Source organism: Caretta caretta, chromosome 8, assembly GCF_965140235.1.
Source record: "Caretta caretta isolate rCarCar2 chromosome 8, rCarCar1.hap1, whole genome shotgun sequence".
Lineage (NCBI taxonomy): Eukaryota > Metazoa > Chordata > Testudines > Cheloniidae > Caretta > Caretta caretta.
In genome coordinates, this window is record NC_134213.1 from 51,377,092 (window position 1) to 51,401,270 (window position 24,179).

Genomic DNA, 24,179 nt, shown 5'->3' on the forward strand with positions numbered 1-24,179 from the left:
TAGCTAATGGAAGCTCTGGGTGGATGAACGCCAGTCGCTGATCAAAACAGACCTATTGTCTTTCTTGTGAGCGCCGGCTGCGAATAGCTATTTCAGGGTGAACTCTCCCTGGCTTTCCAGAATGTGCTAACTCGGAATCTCACCATACTGACTGCAGGAGCCCCAGTGCCACTGGGAAATGCTTCTCAGGGCAAAAGAGAAATCCAGGCTCTGGTCTCTTGATGCTGACTGGATTCCCCTGGTAGCAGAGCAACCCCAGGCTTAACCAGCCTGGTGCTCAGTTAGCCCCGTGGCTGTTTGCTGTCAATAAGACAGACAGGTGCTGCTATCAGAGCAACAGCCTAGTGCGGATGAGTGGGGGGGAGGCTGTTTACTTTTAATTTAATGACAGGAGGAAAAACAAGAACTCCGCAGGCAGCTGGAGGGAAGAATTGACCGCTTTTCAGGCTGCATCTCCGGGTAACCGCAGCCAGGGCAAGAAAGGGGAGGTGAGAAGTGATAGGACAGCAGTGGGTGAAGGGCCTGGCTAGCTTTCCCCCAGGCCGCTCTGACTGCCACACTAAGCCTCCTTGCTGCGGTCTGGAACCATGTGATGGCTAGGGACTGACAAACAGACTCCGATAGTACAGTCAAACTGAGCTTAGCCCTAGAATACCTACAGAAGCTTTTTCAAGGTCAGAAAAAGTTTGAACCACATTGTCCCTCCATTAAAAATATATATATACATGATGTATTTATTTATTTCTGGTGAGTTTTGGCATTTCTGCCCCCTGGCACAAGTGCTGCTGAGGGCCAGAATGACTGATCTTGCAAGATCTCTCTTGCCCAGTTCTGCAGAGATTGGGCTAATTATAAGGACTGAATTTTTAAGAGCTTATCCAGACTGATTCAGACCTCAGAACCTTTTGGGGTTTCCTCACCTGTCGGCAACTGGCAATGCCAGAGTGTTTATTAAAACCTAAATTGCTCAGAAAACATTCTCCTCTCTGGTGACCCCCTTTGGCATATGGGAGGAGACGTGCACAAGGCCGTGGTGTGATCCACAGCTTGGAACTGGAAGCACAGCGCGGATGAAAGAGGAACCGGGGGTTGTTGTCAGAGCAGAAGCACGATCTAGTACAGCGTTTCCCAAACAGGGGCTTGGGCCCCACCAGCAGGTCGTGGTAAGGTTCCAGGTGGGTTGTGGGCCCAGTGCTGAGGGGAGGCCCAACTGGGGAAGGGGTGGAGAGCAGCGTTGGCTCCTGTGCTGCAGGGCTGGGCCTGACCTGACTCCTCACTCCGGGCGATGTGACTAGGCGCACGGGGTCGCAGCACCAGTGGCAGCAGCAGGTCACAAGGCCACCCACTCACATTGGGCCTGCCCATCCCGCCACCATGACGGAGGAGGGGCCGGGCCAAACTGAGGGGCACTGCAACCCCATGTGCCAGCTTGAAACGCCCTGAGCAGGGAGAGGGCCCAGCCTGTGGGACAGAAGCCACCAGAGTGGGGTGAGTGCGGGGTGGGCTCATTCTCCAATTCCACCCCCACCCTCCCGCCGGGTCCTCCCCTCAGCACTGGTTGGGGTGCCAGGGCAGAGGGTGGTGCTCTGGGTGGTTAGTGACCCCTCAGCAGGGCGAGGAGGAGGTGGTGGAAGAGGACTCTGGCCTATGATTTGCGCCCCCTCCATGCATTTGGACCTTGGGTGGGTTGTTAAAAAAAGAAGTGCAGTTGGTGGTAAAAAGTTTGGGAACTGCTGAACTACTGGTTAAACCACAGGCCTAGCAATCAGATGACCTGGGTTCTAGTCCCGACTCTGCCACTGACTCACTCTGTGGCATATCATTTAGCTTTTCTGGCTTTCATTTTCCCCATTTACAAATGGGGATTATTGCCACTGGGCGTGTGTGACTCACCAGCCAGCAGCCCCCTTGTGGCTGGACGTGGTATAGCAGGCTCTCCTCCTTTGGCGCCCCCTACTGGCGGCTGCTCCAGCCCTGCAGCAGGGTAACAGAGAGTCTGATAAACAATAGTCCGTCAACCTCACGCTGGGTCTTCAGTCCAGCTCCAGATTCACCAGCCCTGACCCCTGGCATTCAGGGCTCTTAACAGTCCTTACCCCTTGTCAGGGGTTTCTGCGCCACCTTCCCCAGGGGGTGGGTAGGGGAACCCAGGCTCTGCTTGGAGTTCTAGTCCAAGGACCCTCTAAACAAGCAGTCATGGCCCATCTGCACAGCCCCCTTGCTGCCTCCCTGGACCACTTTCTGCCTGGCCCTGTCTTGGGCCTTTGCCACAGCCTCTTCCCGGGCTCACGGTGTCTCAGCTCCTTTCTAAACCTCTACCCCATTCATTCATCCCTTTTAACTCCTCGCTCCAGGTGTACCACAGGTGTAGCGGGGCAGGGCTGACTGCGCTCTCCTTAGCCCTTTCTGACACGGGGTGGGGGGTTGGTGCACCCCACCACAAAGAGCTGCATGAGGGAATAGCATCTTCTGGGGATGAGACAGGGACAACAAGAACCAAGTTGAAACTCAACCTGCAAAGAGCCCAAAAATCCGTACCCCTCTTGAAAGAAATGGTTTGTTTGTTTTAATTTTCAGCCACATCTACACTTCTCACATCCGGAAAGCAACAGAACGGGAAGTGCCGAAATACTATGCTCTGTTCTTTCCGTATTTCCTGCCCAAATCGCAACCAGAAGTGGGAGCTCTCTGAGATCTTGGGGGGATGTTCTTGTGGAATGGGTTGGCTGGAAGCAGGATGGACTGGAAATTTCACAAGCATGCTCATTCCTCTGACAATCATAGGTCTGTCTCTAGCCAAATAATTTCAGAGAGGTTTGGATAAGCATCCAAACATGTAGATGCTTTTTGTGACCCCACCCTTTCTGGTAGTGCAGCCTTTCTTAAACTGGGGGTCCCGACCCAAAAGGGGGTTGCAAGACTGTTGTGGGGGGGGGGGGTTGCAAGAGTGGCAGCTTCTGGGAAAGCACCCAGCTCTGAAGGCAGTGCAGAAGTAAGGGTTGCATGGAATAGGGGGGTCAACACTTTTGGGGGGGCAGGTCATCACAGCCTGAAATATTTGCAAAGGGGGGTCCAAGCAAAAAAAAATTTTGAGAACCGCTGGTGCAGTGGACCTTCCCTGCACATCTGGACTGCTTTCACCTCTCTTTTTCAGCCGTGCAGTAAGCACAATGTATTCTCTGCAAAATACACTCAAGGACAGACACTGAGTGGGCTAATTGTGGCTGCTGGATGAACAGAGACACAATAACCCTGGAAGTGACTGGAGGCCACTGGCCATTCATGATGTATGGGGCTGAATGACTATGGGGTTTCCCCCTGTATTTTGTTGCTCAGTCACAGTACACTGTGGTATCTTCTGCAAGAAGAAATCAAGTTGTTGCTGCCAGGTACAGGGTAAATGATTTGGATAAAATAAAAATGGATTCCAGCCTTCGTATCTGGGTCCCACCAACTGATGCAATGGGGAGCACATGGTGCTGAATCACAGCCCTAGATCCAGATTTGGGGTGTAACATACAATTTCCGGGTGATTTTTGTTAGGTGATTGAAAAGTCCAAATTAGAGTGAATCAGAAAAACAAACTGATTAATAACAAAGGGTCAGACTGTGATTTCCTTGCTCATGTTGGCTAGCATTTTATACCCCACAGATTACAACAAGAACTCCCAGGGAACCGTATGTGAAGTACAGTACTATTCAACCTGCATAAGGCAAGCAGAATCTGGCCAATAGACTAGATATTTAGGGAGCCAGTAGAAAATGGCTTTACCCAGCCTAAGGACAGCAGGCTGGACCACTACGGTAATGTTGCCAGCCCCATGCATTCAAAAATGATGGGTCAGGCCACCAAAAATCATGAGACTGCCTTACCATTCATGAGATAGTTTTAAAATAACACAGGTGGACTCCTTTTTATTTTCCCTCTGATTTTGGAGACTTTGGGCTTGACCTTTTCAAGCTCTTCTCTGCAACCACGATGGCTAGAAACTTACTTCTTTTTTATTAAATGACCGTGGAGAGTCTCACATAATCACCTGACCCCAGGAGCTGTGGCTTGATGAAAAACACGGCCTATCACAAGTGCTGGCACCAACGCTGGAGCTACTTTCTCCAGAACTAACCAAGACTCACTGATCGCATCTTCAGAGTGCTACATGCAGAGCCCTTGCTCCGGCCTTAATCAGCTTAACCCCTCCCATGGAAGATCTGACACAAAACACCCCCGTATTCACACCCTACACACTACTGCACTCAGCTTTGTACAAAGTATGCCTTGTAAGGGATCATTTGAAAACTCATAACTTGCTGGTCAGTACTGTCCTGGTAAAATATGTGTGGCAACATTGTACATGAAGTTATAAGATTCTCCTGTATGGTGTAATTAACACATGTTCCAAACCCCACAGCCCTGCCCAAACAAGTTAGCAAACAGGTTGGTCCTAACCAAAGGAATGTGTGTGCTGCTTAATTTGCATTTAAGCATTACACAGAGTCATCAAGCAGGAAGGGAAGACAAAGAAAGTTTAAACCGGTGAAAAAAACAGCACAGAATATCCTTCCATATAGAGTCTTAGGCTACTCGTTCTCAGCTGGAAATGTTTTTCAAGAGGGGGGCTGAAACTATAAAAAGGAGGGGAAAAGACCCCAAGGGACCTTGCTCTCTCTCCCTGCACCTGAAGAGACAAAGGAAGCAGGTCCTAGACTCTGCTGGGGGAGGGGTCTTGACCCGAGAGTTTGGTCATTAATCGGCTGGTGCATGTAGTGAGAAACTTTGCTTGAATCTTACAGAGCTTGTTAAGTTAGCCATTAGCAAATGTTTTATCTTTATTTTTCTTGCAGCCATTTCTGACTTTTATGCCTCATTACTTGCATTCACTTCAAATCTCTCTCTTTGTAGCTAATAAACTCGACTTACGGTTTTATCTAATTCAGTGTGTTCAAGCGGAAGTATCTGGGTAACTCCATTTGGGGTAACAAGTTGTGTGCATATTATTGCCTCAAAGGAGTAACGGACTCGATATATTTGTACTGTCCAGGAGAGGGCTGGGCAGTCCAGAACATACGTTTCTGGGGGAAACTCTCACTGGGAGTGTATTGGGGTTACCCTGTGGACTCTTTAGGGCTGGTGAGAGCCAAGGTGTGGCTAGCTGGCTGCAGCTCACACAGACATGGCTGGGAGTGACTTGCATGCTGGAGGCTGTTTGTGAGCAGTCCAGGCTGGAGGCTACAGCAGCAAAGCAGTGTAAAGGGCACCCCAGGTTACAGGGCAGGGGTGGCACAGCCGCATCAGTCTGTATTGTACCCTGGTATATCACAGAAAGCTCAATCTATTGAAGGCCGGCCTGCCTGCCATTTTGGCGCCTTGGTCCTGACAGAGAGACCCTGGTGTAGAAAGCAGTCAGAAGCTCGTCAAAGAAAAGAGAGAGGAAAGGATCAGGGACAGAAAGAACAGACAGAGGGAGGAGAGATGGGAGATGCTGGGACAGGGCCTGCCTTCTCTCAGATTATAACACATACCGTGAGAAGAAAGAAAAAGAAACTAAGGGCCAGACCCTTGGCAGGCATAAATTAACATAAGCTACAGCAGTGGTTTTCCACGTGTGGTCCGCAGATCCCTGGCGTTCTTCAGACTATATCTAAGGGGTCTGCGGAAGATTGGCGTTATCACAGAACTGGGGTTTTCAACCTGTGGTCTGCGGCCTCCTGGGGGTCTGTAGACAATGTCTAAGATTTCCAAAGGGGTCTGCCAATCCATTTGAAATTTTTTAGGGGTCCACAAATAAAAATAGGTTGCAAACCACTGCAATAGAGAAATGCCCATTTACACCATTTGAGCATCTCTTCCTAAAATATTATTTCTTGGAGTTTTCCAAAACTGAAGTCCTTTCAGTCCTCGCTCTTATGTCTGATTTACTGAGCACTGACAATGTGCTCCCCACTGTACAAACATGAAACCTGAGCAAGGTGAATCTGGATTGCAGTGTGAAAAAGCTCCCTTAACTTCAGACTTTCTTCTACCGTTATTATCTTCTTAAGTTCAAGCATAAAGTTAACATCAAGTATGTCAAGTCCCAGCTTTGACAGGGCAGTTCCTTCAACTCCATATCCAGCTTCAACAGCCACACCTTGTAACTAGAAAGGGGGCTAGACCCAGCAACTTGACCCTTGAATTTTGAGGGGTCTAAAATCTGGATCCAAACATCACACTTCAGGCCCATATTGTCTGTGAGGATAAGCAAGCTAAGCAAAAGAATTGCATCTGCTCTGCCTCACCCAGAGAGTGCCAAAACAGGGCAGATGGGCCAATCTACACGTTCTTCACGGGAAGGGCTAACAGCAGAGCTGTGTGAAACTCAACCAGTTTGCATCTCAGGTGTTACACTTTATTAGTTTCCATTCGCTTGCTGTGCATTTTTTCTTCGAGCTCTGGGTTGGAACACACACAAAATCTCAAAGCAAAATTCAGCCAAAACTGCTAGGTTTCATGCCATAATGACAGCAAAAAGGAGGGTCCCGTGGGTAAGAAACAGGACTGAAAGTGACTGTCTGCTAATTGGAGTTTCATTCTTGGCTCTGCCACAGCCTCCCTGTGTAGTGTTGATGTTGTGCCTCAGTTTCCCTCTTTGTAAAACAGGGTTTTTAACAGGGAAAGTTATAAGTGTTCATGTGTTAATGTTCATAAGTGCTTTGAGGACCTTAGATGGACTATGATATGAATCTAGGAAGTCTCACTACTAATCAAAACCATAAATGTCATGTAATTTTAATGCAAGACTGCCAAATTGGACCAGCACCTCTTGTAACTGGGCCTGTCTTTGTCTGAAATGTGGGGAAACCTTATCGAGCTCTTAGACATCATGGTTCATATTTCAAGTTCATGACAATACTGAAATCAGGATGAGTTTTGCTTGGCTCTGAGCTTTTACAATGAACATTTTGTTCAGCTCTGTTTAAACCTCTCCATATGCAGAGCATTAGCCCCTAACCATCAGGTTTCTCCTAAAACAAAGACATTCTCCACTTTGACAGGTTTCTCTGTGTTTGAATGTTATTTCCGAGAACATTCAATAAATGGCAAGGAGGTTTCTGAAAAATGTTCTGATCTCTTCCTTCTGGCACAGGGCTGTTTTTTCATAACTAGGTTTCCAAAGATGCTTCGATTTATCATTTTCATGCACTATTGCAATGCCCGGTTCTGGACACACACTGATGGCCCATTCCCTGATTTTGGTGATATCTTGATTGGATTTGCTCCTCCTCTTAACTATATTTGGTCCAAACCAGAGCCCTGGACCTAACATGGAAAAGGTGATTAGGGTTGGAAGAGACCTGTTACCAGATTTGCCTGTTACTTTGGGGTACACTCATTTATTAGGGTTTCTTTTGGGGGGGTGGGGTCTGTACTTTTATCAATGTACTGCTTGGGTCGCTTGTGTTCTCATACGGAGCTCTACTTCTCCCTCCTGCAAGTTCCCTCCCAATGGAGCTCTCCTGCAGGACCTAGGTTCCCCAGGGCTGGGTTCTTCCAGCCCCAGAATCAGATGAATACCCCTCACACACATTAACAAAGCATGTCTGAGAGGACTGGGTTAATCAGCTCTCCCAAGCTGATCCCTTGTATGCCCCTAGACTCAGCAGGCTGGGTCCAACAGCACCTCCAAGCCGTCACCCTCATAAGCCATGGGCACCGCACTAGAACAGAGTACCCCGAGCAGGCTGGGTCGAGCAGCACTTTCAATCTGCCACCCTCATATGTCCCAGATTCAGCACATTTCTATTCCCACTTCCATGTTACAATTGTTCTGGCAGTAACCCACTTGATGAGCAAACTCCACAGGATTTTTGGCGCTTCAGGGATCTTTAGCTTAGGTACGAGGAGCGTTGCTGCAGGGCAAATGGGGAAGCAAAAAAACACCCACAAGGGGGAGAGAGAGAGAGAGAAGCAACCAGCTTAACCATGAAAGTTATTTATTGCCAGGTAATACCCATAAGGGAGCCAAACAAACAAAACAGTTATAATATTAAATCTAACTTAAATTTGATTATAAAAGTCAGGTTTAGAAAACTATAACTGATCACACAAGTCAGGGTCAGAAGGCTATACCTAGCGAGCGAGAGAGAGAGAGATCTGGGTTCTCACCACTCTGTGAAGCTTGAATTGATCGGGAGTCCTAGGTGGTGGTGGTAGCTGAGGGTCCAGAGTGCTGGAGATGGGCAGAGCCCCCAGCATGATCGGTCAGGAGAAGATGAAGTCCCAATGGAACTGATGCAGATTTTGGATCCAGGAATCAGAACACTTAGGGCTAGTCTACACTGGCAATTTGCAGCGCTGCAACTTTCTCGCTCAGGGGTGTGAAAAAACACACCCCTGAGTGCAGCAAGTTTCAGCGCTGTGAAGCACCGGTGTAGACAGTGCCCCAGCTCTGGGAGCTGCCCTCCCACCGCTGGTAGCTATGCCCCTCATGGGCTACGCTCTGCCGCGACCACACAAGTCACATTAAAGCGGTGCCGCGGCCTCACTTTAGTGTTGTCAGTGTAGACTAGCCCTTACTTGAGTATGGGTAGGGGTTTTTGTAGGGAAAGAACAATGGTCCAAGGGAGAACACTAGATTTGTTTATAGGTAAACTGATGACTCAAGGGAGTATACTGAAGTTGTTTTGTTCAGGCTAGACAATAGGAACTGGTCATTCCTGGCTATAGGCGGTGTTCCTTCAAGGGAGCTCACAATGCATTTAGACAGCTTCAGTATTTTGGATACCAATAAAGGATTTATTACTAGAATTGGTCTGATAACTACTGAGCTAGGTGTGTGCAGGCGTGGGTTCATTAACATCTGAAGCAGAAATTCCCCATCATGCAGTGCTTTCCTGCTTTTCTGGTCCCATAGTTCAGTGCGGTTCTTGCCTTGCCTCTGTTCTCCATTCTGGATGCTAATGGAGATGCCTCCCTATCCCATCTTCAATGCAAATGAGGCTAGGGGAGTTTCCTTAATCCTGTCACCCTTGTCCCAGGGGTTTAGGTGTGTCTCCCACTGCCTTTTCATTGCTTTTTGTAAGTCTTTCTTCTGATCAGCTTTGGTTCAACCAAAGGCTGTGGAGGGGAAGGTCTTTTGTGAGTCAGACAGGCTGGGTACTGAGCCTTGATCCCCAAGAACACAGAGCTGATAGGTAACAGACCTCAGGAGGTCATCTAGTCCAACCCCCTGCTCAAAGCAGGACCAATCCCAACTAAATCATCCCAGCCAGGGCTTTGTCAAGTTAGGCCTTAAAAGTCTCTAAGGATGGAGATTCCACCACCTCCCTAGGAAACCCATCCTAGTGCTTCACTACCCTCCTAGTGAAATAGTGTTTCCTAATATCCAACCTAGACCTCCCCCACTGCAACTTGAGACCATTGCTTCTTGTTCTGTCATCTGTCACCACTGAGAACAGCCTAGCTCCATCCTCTTTGGAACCCCCCTTCAGGTAGTTGAAGGCTGCTATCAAATCGCCCCTCGCTCTTCTCTTCTGCAGACTAAATAAGCCCAGTTCTCTCAGCCTCTCCTCATAAGTCATGTGCCCCAGCCCCCTTTAATTTGGTAAACTTTGGATCTGGAATTAGATCTGAATTTTGCTGCTTGGGTCAATCACTATTTGTAATTAGTCCTCCACAAATACCAAGGAGACACTGTCAATCAGAGAGGGGAAGGATGGAGCAGCTACTGCACTAGCTTAGGTCTTGGGAGATGTGGGTTTAAGTCCCTCTCCGGCAGAGACTAGGCTCAATCTGCTCCACCACAGACTGCCTGTGTGAGCTGAGTCTCAGTTTCCCACCTGTATAATGGGGCTAATAGCTCTGCCTTACCTCACATGGGTGTTGTGAAGTACTCCGCTACTAGGGTAAGGATGGCCATAAGGCTAGAGAGATCATTGTACCAATTCCTGCTGCACCACCTATGAAGCAGCATGAGATGAAATACACAGGACTCTGGGGTTCATCGGAGGAATGCCACTTATATACAACTTGACCCCCCACTTGAGATCCCCCTCCTCTGTTTTGCAGGAACCCACCCTCCCCTGGCTGAGGAGCAGATCTGTGGTTCTGATGGAAAGGGAGACACCAAGTCCGGGTCTGAGAACCAGTCCATTCTCAGGGTGATATTGGCTTTGTTCCCATGTGAGAGAGGAAAGCAGGAGGTTTTAGTCCAGAAAAGGTTTTATTTCCATTTCCCCATAAAGCACATGGCCCGGCCCAGACTGTGGTGCGACAAGGCGAGGTAAAGGCTTGCTGTTTCTTTTTTCTTCCCCTGACAGACTCAGAAGTGCAGCACAGGTGGCAAATTAGCCCTGGTTCCTTGTTAATTGGCAGGCAGGAGTGTTCTCCTGCTGTTCAGGTTGTCATAAGCTAGCTCAGCACATTTGCAGATTTTTTTTTCCCTGGCAGTGTTTTTTTTTTAATCTCTGCTGTCTCTGAAAGCTGTCGAGGGCACTGATCCACCCACTTTGTGCTCCCCAGGGTTTCCTCATGCCGAAAGGGTCGGGGAACCTGAAATGGCCATTCCCCAGCAAGATCGGGGGATGATTAACATTTGCTCAGTGAGAGCTGGATGCGCTTGTGTTGCCAACGCAGCGACTGTCCGAGACTGGGAGCTGTCAAGAGATGCTCGGAGGGCACAAGAGAGATTGTACAGGCCCCCTGCAGAGTGGAAAGCAGGAGGTGGGAAAGAACAATGGTGGGGGGTGGAGGGTGAGTATAATAAACAGCACTAGAGCCAGACATATGATGAGATCGGAGGAGGAAAGGCAACGTAACAGCAATGGCATGCATAAGACATGCTGACCCAGTGACCCAGACAAAGGCTTATGCTTTGCCTGGAGTGCAAGCTGTGTCCATAAAAGTTGGGAGATTCAACCCACACTGTATGAGTGGATCCCGAAGTCCTACTCACGGGGAGTGATGCACACAGAGAAAACTTGCTCCTGTCCTGAAACCTGAGGGCCAGATCCTGTACTTCAATGGAGCTATGGCAGTTTATACCCGCTGATAATCTGACCCTGAAGGAGCTGGGCCAGGACAGATAGATCCAGATACCCAGACGGTACAAACTGGTGTAGCTCCACTGAAGTCAATGGAGTGATGTCTGTTTCTATCAGCTGAGGATCTGGGGAGTAGTAAAGAGGAAAGGGAGATAGGGATGTTCTTGCTGGAGGGTTGACCTTATGGAAAGATCAGTTCATGTCTAGGGACGTGGTGGAATCTCCATCACTTGAGATTTTTAAGAGCAGGTTAGACAAACACTTGTCAGGAATGGTCTAGATAATACGTAGTTCTGCCATGAGTGCAGGGGACTGGGCTAGATGACCTCTCAAGGTCCCTTCCAGTCCTATAATTCTATGTACACCTGGCACTAAGCAGTCCTTTCTGCACAGTCAGTTGAGCAGACAACACCAGCCTATACCCTAGAGCTGCACTGGTGAAATTACCTTGCAGCAAGTAGTGTAGATCAGTTGTTATTCTGGGGGCTTTACATTTTGGGAGCTGAGACAGATTGTCAAAGGCAACGTATTTGTCTGGAAGTAGAAGCTAAGTTTTCTATATTTTAAATAACCTGGGGCTTGCTACAGCTATTTTTAAAATGACTCCAAATATGATAATAACTAGCTATTATGAAGATCTCAAAGTTCTTCACAAAGGAGGCAGGTTAGAGAGACAAGGTTGGGGAGGGAATATCTTTTATTGGACCAACTGCTGTTGGTGAGAGACACAAGCTTTCAAGCTTACACAGAGCTCTTCCTCAGGTCTGGGAAAGGTACTCTGAGAGTCACAGCTAAATGCAAGGTGGAGCAGATCATTTATCATAAGTAGTTAAAATATGTGCTAAGGGACCATTCAAGGTAGAGTGGCCCATTAACATGCCAGACAGATATCCATCCAAAACACCTCCATTTCATCCTCACCCATAACAATCTTACATTCAATAACAGATACTTTGTCCAAACCATGGGAACAGTCATGGGTACTAGGATGGCTCCCCAATATGCCAGCCTCATCATGGGCCACCTTGAAGAAGAATTTCTGGACCAATGTACCATGAAACCAATGATATACTTGAGATATAATTGAAGATATTTTCATCCTCTGGACAGACGGCTTAAACTCCCTCGTAGATTTCCATCACAACTTCAACCACCACCACCTGTGCATGAAACTCTCTCTGGAACACTCCCACACTAGCATCAATTTCCTGGACACCACAATGAACTTCAACAATGAAACCCTACAGACAACTATATCCAAGAAACCCACAGATAACGACACCTACCTTCATAGATCCCGTAACCACCCCAAACACACCAAGAAATCTGTGATCTACAACCAGGCACTCAGATAACTCAGAATAAGGTACCACAGCTCTGAGGAGGAAGTCCAGGACACACACTTTAACACACTTAAAATGGCCTTCACCAAACAAGGATACTCCACCAGTGAAGTAGATCATATCATAGAACAAGGCACACAAATATCCCGAGAGAACCTGCCTCCACACAGAAATAACAATATCTTCAATATCTTCAATATGCTCAATATCTTCATAAATGATCTGGAGGATGGTGTGGATTGCACTCTCAGCAAATTTGTGGATGATACTAAACTGGGAGGAGTGGTAGATACGCTGGAGGGGAGGGATAGGATACAGAAGGACCTAGACAAATTGGAGGATTGGGCCAAAAGAAATCTGATGAGGTTCAATAAGGATAAGTGCAGGGTCCTGCACTTAGGACGGAAGAACCCAATGCACAGCTACAGACTAGGGACCGAATGGCTAGGCAGAAGTTCTGCGGAAAAGGACCTAGGGGTGACAGTGGACGAGAAGCTGGATATGAGTCAGCAGTGTGCCCTTGTTGCCAAGAAGGCCAATGGCATTTTGGGATGTATAAGTAGGGGCATAGCGAGCAGATCGAGGGACGTGATCGTTCCCCTCTATTCGACATTGGTGAGGCCTCATCTGGAGTACTGTGTCCAGTTTTGGGCCCCACACTTCAAGAAGGATGTGGATAAATTGGAGAGAGTCCAGCGGAGGGCAACAAAAATGATTAGGGAACTGGAACACGTGAGTTGTGAGGAGAGGCTGAGGGAACTGGGGATGCTGAGTCCACGGAAGAGAAGAATGAGGGGGGATTTGATAGCTGCTTTCAACTACCTGAAAGGGGGTTCCAAAGAGGATGGCTCTAGACTGTTCTCAATGGTAGCAGATGACAGAACGAGGAGTAATGGTCTCAAGTTGCAGTGGGGGAGGTTTAGATTGGATATTAGGAAAAACTTTTTCACTAAGAGGGTGGTGAAACACTGGAATGCGTTACCTAGGGAGGTGGTAGAATCTCCTTCCTTAGAGGTTTTTAAGGTCAGGCTTGACAAAGCCCTGGCTGGGATGATTTAACTGGGAATTGGTCCTGCTTCGAGCAGGGGGTTGGACTAGATGACCTTCTGGGGTCCCTTCCAACCCTGATATTCTATGATTCTATGATTCTATAACGCCCCCTCCAACCGCACACCCTAGTTATCAGCTACTATCCCACATTGGAACCCATACAGGGTCTCATCAAACTACAACCCATACTCAATGGGGACCCCATTCTGAAAGAAATCTTTTCTGAACCCCCTCTTCTGGCCTTCAAACAACCCTCCAATCTCTGCAAGCTTATCAGAAGCAAGCACCCCACAGACCAGGACATGCCAGCTCAAAGCAGCACCAGACCCTGCCAGAGCAACAGATGCAAAACCTGCAGACATATCTCCACTACTACGATGATCAACACCCAGCACAACACACCTCACAATATGTGGTATACCTCATCCAGAGCACTAAATGCCCCAATAACTCTGTGGGTGAAACCAGACAACCACTACGCTCTCGAATGAACTCACAGAGGAAAATGATAAAAGGCAAAAATGCCCTATCACCTGTGGGAAACACTTTTCACAAAGCGATCACTCTGTATCTGACCGATCAGTCCTCATCCTCAAAGGAAACCTGCCCAACACTTTCAAAAGATGAGCCAGGGACCTTAAACTTTTAACTCTGCTACACACTAAAAATCATGAACTGAACAGACACTAGATTTATGGCTTATTACAACAATTTGTAACCCACTAACCGCTCTTTTTGTCCTAGGACTCCAGAGATGTTAATGGGCCACTCTACCTTGAATAGTCCCTTCGGCTTTGTCTACACTGGCACTTTTGTTGCTAAAACTTTTGTCGCTCCGGGGTGTGAAAACACACTCCCCTGAATGACAAAGTTTTAGCAATGAAAAAGTGCCATTATGGAGAGCGCTTCGTCGGCGGGAGCGGCGCTCCTGATGACAAAGCTACCACCCCTCATTGGAGGTGGTTTTATTTTGTTGCCGGGAGAGCCCTCTCATGGCAATAAAGAGCAGCCACACAGTGCACCTTACAATGGCGCAGCTGCAGTGGCACGGCTGCGCTGTTGTAAGGTGTGCAGTGTAGACATATCCTTAAAATATATGCTAAATACTTATACTACACAATCAGTTCCACCTTGATTTAGCTGTGAGGCTCAGAGTACCTTTTTCAGACCTGAAGAAGAGCTTGTGTGGTTCGAAAGCTTATTTTATTGGACCAACTGCTGTTGGTGAGAGAAAGATATTACCTTACCCACCTCGTCTCTCTAATATCCTGGGACCACCATGGCTACAACTACACTGCATACAACAAAGGAGGTGGGAGTCTATTTTGAAGATGGAGAAACTGAGGCACAGAGAGGTGAAGTGAGTTGCTCAAGGTCACTCAGCAGGCCAGTAGCAGAGTCAGACAGAGTCTAGGTCTCCTGAATCCACAGCGTCCTCTCTACTCAATCATGCTGCTTGCCAATAAGCACCTTAATCAATTAAATGAAATAGTGTGACAACTCATAATGCCAGTGATGAGCTGCCCAAATCTGAAGAACCAGTTCCTTCAGTCGCTCCGGGTCTTCTCGGTGGCACTTCGGTGGCGAGTCCTTCACTCGCTCCGGGTCTTCGGCGGCACTGAAGTACCTGCCGCCGAAGACCAAGAGTGAGTAAGGACCCACCGCTGAAGTGCCGCCGAAGACTTGGAGCGCCACCGGGTGAGTGAAAATTAAAAAGGGATTCTCAGCCAGGGGAGCCTCCCCAGTTGGGAGCTCAGGCGGGCAGGACAGGATGGTCCTCCGGGCCGGATGTGGCCCGCGGGCTGGAGTTTGCCCACCCTTTTAACAACTGGTTCTAAACCAGCTTCAAAATTTAACAACCAGTTCACGCGAACCGGCTCCAGCTCACCACTGCATAATGCTCACTTCCAATGCTTGTGGAACCTGAGTCTCGTGTGAATGGCAGCTGCTTAACAGCAAAGAGCAACAGATGCCTTCATGCCGCTCCCGGAAGGCGGGGGATAGGGTCTCCCTCCGCACGCTGCTCCTGCCTGCAAGCACTGCCCCTGCAGCTCCTATTGGCCGGGAACGGGAGCTGTGGCCAGTGGGAGCTGCGGGGACGGTGCTTGCAGAGGGGGGCAGCATGCGGACCCATGTGCTGCTCGCACCCCCTTCCCCACAACGGGGCCACAGGGGAGCATTGGCCCCTTCCGGGAGCGGTGTGGGGCTGGTGCAGGCAGGGCGCCTGCCTTAGGGGCAGCCATGCTACACTGCCAACTGGGAGCTGCTGGAGGTAAGTGCTGCTCGGCGGGAGGCTGCACCTCAAACCCAGAGTGCTTGTGATCTCAGACCAACTCCCATATGCCCTCAGGCTCAATGTTAATTGGCAGTCCCAGCAGAAAGAACAGGATTTAAACAGGCAGGGAGACTGGTGCCTCTGGTCCAGAATCATGTCTCTGAGCATGGCCAGTACCAGCTGCTTCAGAGGACATAGTTATATTCCAAAACCTACTCACACCGAGCAATTCACTATTTTTAAGGGGCAAGTGAAACTATTGTGTTACGAGGAAGAATTGGCCAGTGTCTAGCACATGTGGCTAGTGCTTGGGAGAGTGGGTTCTAGTCCCTTCTCTGCCACAGCCATCTTGTGGGATGGTGGACAAGTCACTCGGGGCTAGGTGCGCAAAGGTTCTGAGGCGTTGCAGTCTTTGGCACTGCAAGGCCTAGGCGTGTGTGTGGAGGGGGCTCATCCTGGACACACCTGCCCACAAGCTGTCTTTTGTATGGGAGTTGAGCTTGTAGAATGCCTCAGGATCAGGCCCTCTGGTGAGATAGGTGGGGGAACATAGTCACCACCAGGGCTCCAGCTTGAGCTAGGGCTCTGAGCAGCTTATTGGCTGTGGGGCAGTATCCGGATCTAGGCAGCTTTGCAAACTCACTGGCAGAAACTTAGGCCCCTCCAAGATGAGGTGGCAGCTGAGTGGCGGTTTCGAGAACGTCAGAGGTGCTCTGGAGCCTACACATTGGACTTGGACACTTAATATCTGTGTGAATATGGGTCTTAGTCTCTCGGGGGCTCAGCTCCCCGCCTGTGAAACAGGTATTATAAGCCTGCCCTACCTCCTAGGGTGTTGTGAGGATAACTCCATTAAAGACAGAGCGATGCTCAGACCCTCTGGCAACAGGGGACGTACAGGTACCACGGCCCCTGTCATTTCACGATTTCCAGCAGCTCATAAAGGTAGGGGAGCAGATTTCATGTCTGGGCTGTTACATTTCCATGATATTTTTGCACGTTTGGGCAAAGGGCCATTTAGGGGGAGGTGCAGAGGGATGCTTGCCAGGCTGCTGGCCACAATGTACCTGGTCGGTGGAGGACTTCCATTTTTGGAGCTTAGCCAAATCACTTCCAATATTAAAATAGGGATGCGCAAGTCCCAGGTTTTATGACAAAACTTTTTGCATGTAATCCACTCAAAGTCTCCAACGATTAAAGACCCAGAGAGCTAAGAAGTTGGTTAGGGGAAAAGAGGAGGAATCAGACATGGAAATAACGCCAATTTGTGTTAAATATACATACCATAAATATTAAACAGACATAATCGGCGCCTTTGGGATACCAACTTTTCTCCCACTCTCAAGGAATTCCTAATGATTAATGCATGCTGGCTGGATCGCTAGCCTGGTACAGATTGCGCAGACTGCCTGGCGCCCAACTGGAAGCCATTAATTATTCTTTTTATTACCAACAAAAGTAAAACAAAACAAAAAGTCAGATTTCAGAGTAACAGCCGTGTTAGTCTGTATTCACAAAAAGAAAAGGAGTACTTGTGGCACCTTAGAGACTAGCCAATTTATTTGAGCATCAGGGGCGTTAGGGGACGAGAGCTGAGGAAGTGTTGTTCTAAGTCAGCCATAAAAATGTTGGCATACTGTGGGGCCATGTGAGTACCCATAGCAGTGCCGCTGATTTGAAGGTATACATTGTCCCCAAATGTAAAATAGTTATGGGTAAGGACAAAGTCACAAAGTTCAGCCACTAGGTTAGCCGTGACATTATCAGGGATAGTGTTCTTGATGGCTTGTAGTCCATCTTTGTGTGGAATGTTGGTGTAGAGGGCTTCTACATCCATAGTGGCCAGCATGGTGTTATCAGGAAGATCACCGATGGATTGTAGTTTCCTCAGGAAGTCAGTGGTGTCTCGAAGGTAGCTGGGAGTGCTGGTAGCGTAGGGCCTGAGGAGGGAGTCTACATAGTCTACATAATGTCACGGCTAACCTGGTGGCTGAACTTTGTGACTTTGTCCTTACCCATAACTATTTCACATTTGGGGACAATGGATACCTTCAAATCAGCGGCACTGCTATGAGTACCCGCATGGCCCCACAGTATGCCAACATTTTTATGGCTGACTTAGAACAACGCTTCCTCAGCTCTCATCCCCTAATGCCCCTACTCTACTTGCACTATATTGATGACATCTTCATCATCTGGACCCATGGAAAAGAAGCCCTTGAGGAATTCCACCATGATTTCAACAATTTCCATCCCACCATCAACCTCAGCCTGGTCCAGTCCACACAAGAGATCCACTTTCTGGACACTACAGTGCTAATAAGCGATGGTCACATAAACACCACCCTATACCAGAAACCTACTGACCGCTATTCCTACCTACGTGCTGTGGTGCAGCATGCCTGCCGTCTCCTCATTGCTCTGGGTGTTGATGTCCCACAGCACCAGCAACTCAAGTATCGTATTGTATATTTTAACTTTGCTGATCATAGTCAGTTACATCTTGAATATCAGTTTTTTCCTTGTGCGTAATTAGCCTGCTTGATACTTTAGGCGTTTTCTTACTTTGTGCTCCTTTAAATGTTTTATATATCAATTAATTTCATTCCATAATGTATGTATTTAATTTAAATATATAATCCAAAACAACAAATTCTACATCTTATAGTTAGGCTCACAATTTGTTGAATACTGGTGCTGTAACTGGAAAAAAAAAGTTAACTAGATCAAGCAATGCCACAACTTACACATAGAGGGTTCAAATGTTTTATCAATAGGATAACAAGTAGTGTCATAAACCTCAGCTATCCCTTTCTAGGGGGGCCATTGACTGTTCTGCCCTGGGGCCCGGAATTGCTGTCAGCAGGCCTGCTTGTGTTTAATAAGCTCTATATTGTATACAGAGTCTCCTTACAGGGGTCTATGCTTTGGAGAAGGAAGATCTGTGGGTTGTGTCCCCACTTGCCCCTGTGGCAAGACACCTCCTTAGTCTCGCCGGACCAACCACATCCCCCTCTGGCGATGACGGGCCTGGGGTAAATCAGCCCCTCTCCATGCTGGGCAACGTTTATCCTCCCCCCTTCTGTGCTCCTTTGGACATATTTCCCGGGTAGGCCTACGGGGAATAGTCTCATAAACAAAAAATTAAGAGTGATACCTTCCCCTGCCTCCTTGCTGGGGCTGGGTGTCGCCCTGTAGTCTGCCCCAGGGGGTCAGTCCTTCCCCTAGCAGGCGCTCAGCCTTGTCTATTTCCCCTATGGGGAAGAGCGCAGCCTTCCCCTCCTGGAGAAGCTTACTTCTCTGCTGCCACTAGCCTGCTGGCAGCTTGTCTCTCCCTCCCTCCTGGTTTTAAGAGGTCTCAGGCAGCCCTTAACTGGATCCAAGTGTTCCTAATTGACCTGAGGTAACCCCTTCCCAGCTTATAGGGAAGAGGGCCTTTAACATTCTAGAGCTAACTTATCTGCCTTCCCACACCCTCTTGCAACCGTCCGGCCTGACTTTGTCACACCCCATAAAGTTCAGACAGGCCATGGTATGCACCATAACAAGAGGGATGACCTAGGAAGTCTGGCTTTATTACTAGATGAACAGAACTAGTGTGGTGTATGGAGGTTAAGTGGTGCGGGAAGGGAGAGGTGAGTGATGGAGGATTCGCCACCCTTTCAAAGTAAAAGCTACTGCAGTGGAGGAACAGGCTGGGCTTCTATTCTGCCTCTTGCACCCCAAGCCGAGCACCCGCTCCAGAACCTTTAGTGCTGCCGTACAAAGCAGAAAGGCCAGGGCTAGATTTGGAGATACCGAGGGCTGTGAGTCTGTAGCCAGAAAAACCTCCGTTTTGACTTGCAAAGTTGATCCACTTGATCTGGAAACCAGAGACAGAGACTAGCTAAGCAGCAAGCCATAATGGTGCTGGTTTTTGCGTTCTGACCGTGCCCAGCACTTGAGGTCTGAAGGCTGCTAAGTCCTGTGTGTCACGTTACCCAAAAAGGAGGAGTTGTTCCGCACTCACTTGCGTGAGCCGTCCTCTACTGCTGCCAGAAACATGCTCGGCCCAGCGAAATCTGCTTGTGCTCTTCAGCGACGGTAAAACTTCATAAGGCTTGTTACAAGCCAAGTTCCTCGGGAAAACTGAAGAGAAGGAAGGAGCAGGGTGGGCTGCTTAGAAGAGACTGGAGGATAGTGGTGAGGGTCTGAGTCCTTGCTCTTATAAGAATGGTAGAGATCAACACCCACTGGGCATAACACTAAGGCTCAGATCCTCCAAGGGATTTAGGTACCTAACTCTCATTAATTTCAGTGGGAGTTAGGCACCTAAATGCCTTAGAAGGTCTGGACTTAAATGACCACCCAAGGTGCAAGGCAGGGTAGAATTATGCCTCTTTCTTTGGGGGGGGGGGAGGTTGCCCCTCCCCCAATCTTCAGCTGAATTACCAAAGCTGACCAGGCCCATAATCATATCTGGCTGCTGTAGCTGTCGCTTCCTTCTTACTCCTCCCCAGGAGCAGATGTTTCAGTTGCTCTCTGCAGAGGTTAGTCCCACTCTCCACGTCCTCAGCACAGACGCTGGAAAATGGGGAATGTAGGGGGAAGCTTATCACTGACTGCAGAGAGGCTGGGTCGGGTGGGGGAAGAGCTTGAGAAAACTTGTGTTAGCTCTGACATTCTCCTCTTTTCCCCACCACAGCTCTTAAACCTTCACCATCAGCACGCAGCCTCCCTCTGAGACCAAAAGCCCCCCTGTATTCGCACCCTACATGGTGCTGTAATCGTAGTTGTACAGCATCGGCCTTGTGAGGTATCATTTGAAAACTAATAACTCACTGATCCATAATATCATGGCGAAAAGTACACAGCAACATTCTATATAAAGTTCTGAATTCCCCTGTATGATACTGTTAACACATGTTCAAACCCACACAGCCCTGACGAGGCCGGAGTGGTTAAACAGGTCTGTCCTAAACAAAGGAATGTGTTTTACTTCAATTTACATAATAAATAGGGTCCCTAAAACAGCAAGAGGGGGAAATGGTAGGAGACAAGGCAAATCTGCATTTCAGCATACACAGGGAGAAGATCAAGCATGGGGCCACCTTCACCCCCAGACTCCATAGTGCCTTTTTTACTGTTTGAATAAACTTTGCTTTGCTGGGTAATTCTCAGAAGAATCTACTACAAAGGATGACTGGACTACAACAGTGAGGGGCAAAATCACCCCAGGGATGTCTCCCAATCTTGCTCACCTAAGATGACAAAGGAACCAGCCCTTTGACTTTGGGGCATCCTGACCTGAGAATTTGGTCAGCAACATTGCTGGGAACATGTGGTAAGGATGTTACCTTGAACCAAGTTGAGCTTGTTAAGTTTTAGCTACTAGAAGAAGTATTTTGTCTTTATTTCTCTTGTCACCATTTCTGACTTTAATAGCTTCTATTTGTATTCACTTGAAATCTGTTGTTTTGTAGTTAAACAAACATGTTTCATTTTTAAAATAAAAACTAATCCAGTGTTGTGTGTAAACTGAACTGTTTGGTAACGCCAGATAAGTAGCAAACTGTTGGCTATTGACCCCTTGCAGGGGCAACAGACCTCTAATATCTGAACTGCCCCAGAGAGGCCTAGACTGTGCAGAACACATGTTTTGGGGAAAAGTCAGGAATGGAAGTGTGCTGGAGCCACTCTCTAAGTGGTAACCCAGGCTGATGGGTGCCAGAGTGGGGCTGGTGCGTTGCTGGCAGAGCGAGCTGCTGGGGCAGGACTGTCACAATACACAGACACTCAGGGCGTGGCCTGCTGTTTGTGAGTAGCCCCCATTGGGAGCTACAACAGCAAAGTGTTGTGGGGTACCTAGGATTACGGGGCAGGCAGTGACAGCCTCTCACTGGTCTGGGTTGCACCTTGGAATGTGCTACCTCCTCAAGGCCATCTGCCATTGTTCCCCTCCTTGGTGTTTTCTTCCTGGCGGTGATAGGGATAGACAGGAGCTCCCTGCCCAGGAAAGGAGGCACTTCCTCACCTTCAGCACTCTAGACCCATCGCCGACAATGACTGCGGCCGGGAGAGGCAGAAACTGCCAGAGTTTACAGCCCCCGACAGCCAGTGCTCTGACACCATTCCCCAATGTGCTTCTGCTGGGAGAGGCAGGGGCAAGAGCCACTGACTGCTCCTTGCCCGGGAACCATACCCTTCAGGGGCAAGAGGGCAGCAGCTTTAAGTTTGCCCAGAGCTGTTGCTATTATACCAGTCACCTCTACTGAGATAAAATAGGGCTAGCAAATTTGGCTCCCCCCGTATCACGGACTCTTGCTGCAGTATCTGTGGCTGAAGCAGTGCATCCCATGCTAGCTCGCCTGTTTGAGGGCATGTACTCCCTCAAGGGCCTTCAGAATCTATCCCACAATTCTCAGCACTGCTCCCTGGCTTTTCTGCCCAGGAGGTCTATGTGATGAGGTGCGGCCAGAACCCCTGTGTATACCAGCTGAGTCAGGGGTGCAGCAGGCACCAGAAACCAGGTTCCTTGACTCACAGTCTCTTGCTCTCTGACCACAAACCCACACTTCCTGCTCTTTGCACATAGAAGTGGAAGGAATTGTTAAAACCATCAGACTTGTCCATCCCTCTGCGAAAGAAAACAAAAGAAGAGGAGGGGAGGTGGAAGGACATGGGGCAGTGCAGAGCCGGCTTCCTGTCCTTGTTGAAATCCACAGTGACTAGATGTCATTTCACTCCAATGGGAGCTTGTTAAGTTTTCCCCACATTAGCGGGAAGCGTTTGCTGAACTGGCTTGTCTAAACAATTCTAATCCCAACACCCTGAGCTGGATGAGGGAAGCAGAGCCCCAGGCCTGTCTGCCTCCATATTGTCACTCTTGACAGGCATAATGTACCTCACCTCTGTGCCCTGCTGCAAAGCCCAGCAGGGAACTCAGTGTATCGAGTCAGGACGAGGTGTGAATTCAGCAGGCCCTGCTCCCTCAGCCCCTATCTCCTGTCCTCCCCCCAAATACATGCACACGGCTCACGTATGCTCTCTTGCGGTCACACATGCTATTCTGACAGCTGATATCTTGGCCAAAACCCCAGGGATTGAGGCAGGACCCTCCATAGCAGAAAGCCTGAGCCTCTATAGCATGAGCTAAAGAGCAAGACCCTTTAAGAAGCAGTTTTAGCAAATTGACAGGTGTGGGGGGTGACACACTGACCAGTGCCGTCCACTATTATTCTCATGCTTTCCCACTAATGCTCTCGGCCACATACCCCCAGGCTTTGCCCCAGTTCCAACCACACTATAAAGCCCTACCTGTAACTAGGCCAAGCTGGGATCTACCCGCGTGAGGCTGTCACCTGCCTGATAGACCACGCTAAATTTGACCAGTACAAAACCCAGCTCTCCTTGTCCACACTGGGTATTTGCATGGGTATGGCTGTGCCAACTGGTGGCCCCCGATCCCCAGCTAGCACATGATCACCCCTCATGTGGACTCTCGTTCTCTGACACACTCCCTCTATTTCATTCCCCTCCCCCCTTGCCAAAGTGTTCTCGTGTTCTTCAAACAGGCCTTCAACTCTCCGCATTGAAAAATTTACTTTCCCTAGATTATATAACAGGTTCCTCGGGAGATTCATCAGATCGCTTTTGAGTGTGGAGCGAGCTGCCAAAATGAAATAATAATGGCTGGTTTACACAGAAACCCAATTAAAGGAAGAAGGCGGCGAGAGGAGAAGAACAGCAATTTCCAAATGGGGTGACTTTTGTTTCCTATCAGACACCTGCCTACTTGCTTTCTGGAGACAACTCAAATTCCAGTCAGGAGAAAAATCTCCCTGAGCTGGTACTTGTTCCCTAAAGTGCGCTGTGTACTCAGACAGGAGTCTAGGTGGCAAACCAAAGGGCTTTTAATACACTTAGGAAAGGGGCCCATTTCTGCAAGGGTTCTCTCCAGGCTGGTGTGTTTTCAAGTTGATTTAGTGCTGGAGGATGTCTTGGGTTTATGCACAGCATGGCTTCCCCTCTCCCTTATCAACGTGCTTCAAATCTTACATGGAGGGGGCACCTCTAGGGCAGAGAAGGCAGTTCTGGACAGATCCTCAGCTGATGCAATTGGAGCTCCATCCATTTGCACCAGCTGAGGACCTGGCCCCATATTTCACCAGCACAACTAAGTATTGATGCAGTACGGTTATGTGACATGTAACACACACCTGGCACTCCTTGAGTGCACTGCACAGCAAGGCTTCTACCCACAAAGAGGTCTCTTCCCCCCAGATCCTGAGCTGCCCACGTGTGCTTTCACCCAGTCCTGGGCTCCCCATCTGTCACCTCGTAACACTATGCTGCCCTTCTCTCTGGCCAGTTGCCAGCTGGGGTCAGGAAGAATGGTGCTGCATTGCTGTGCAGGAAGTCACTACAGGTGAAGGGGCTGTCAAGACTTGCTCCAAGATGGTCCACTATCATTGGTACTACCACTGAATGTGAACACCAGAACCCCAATTTTC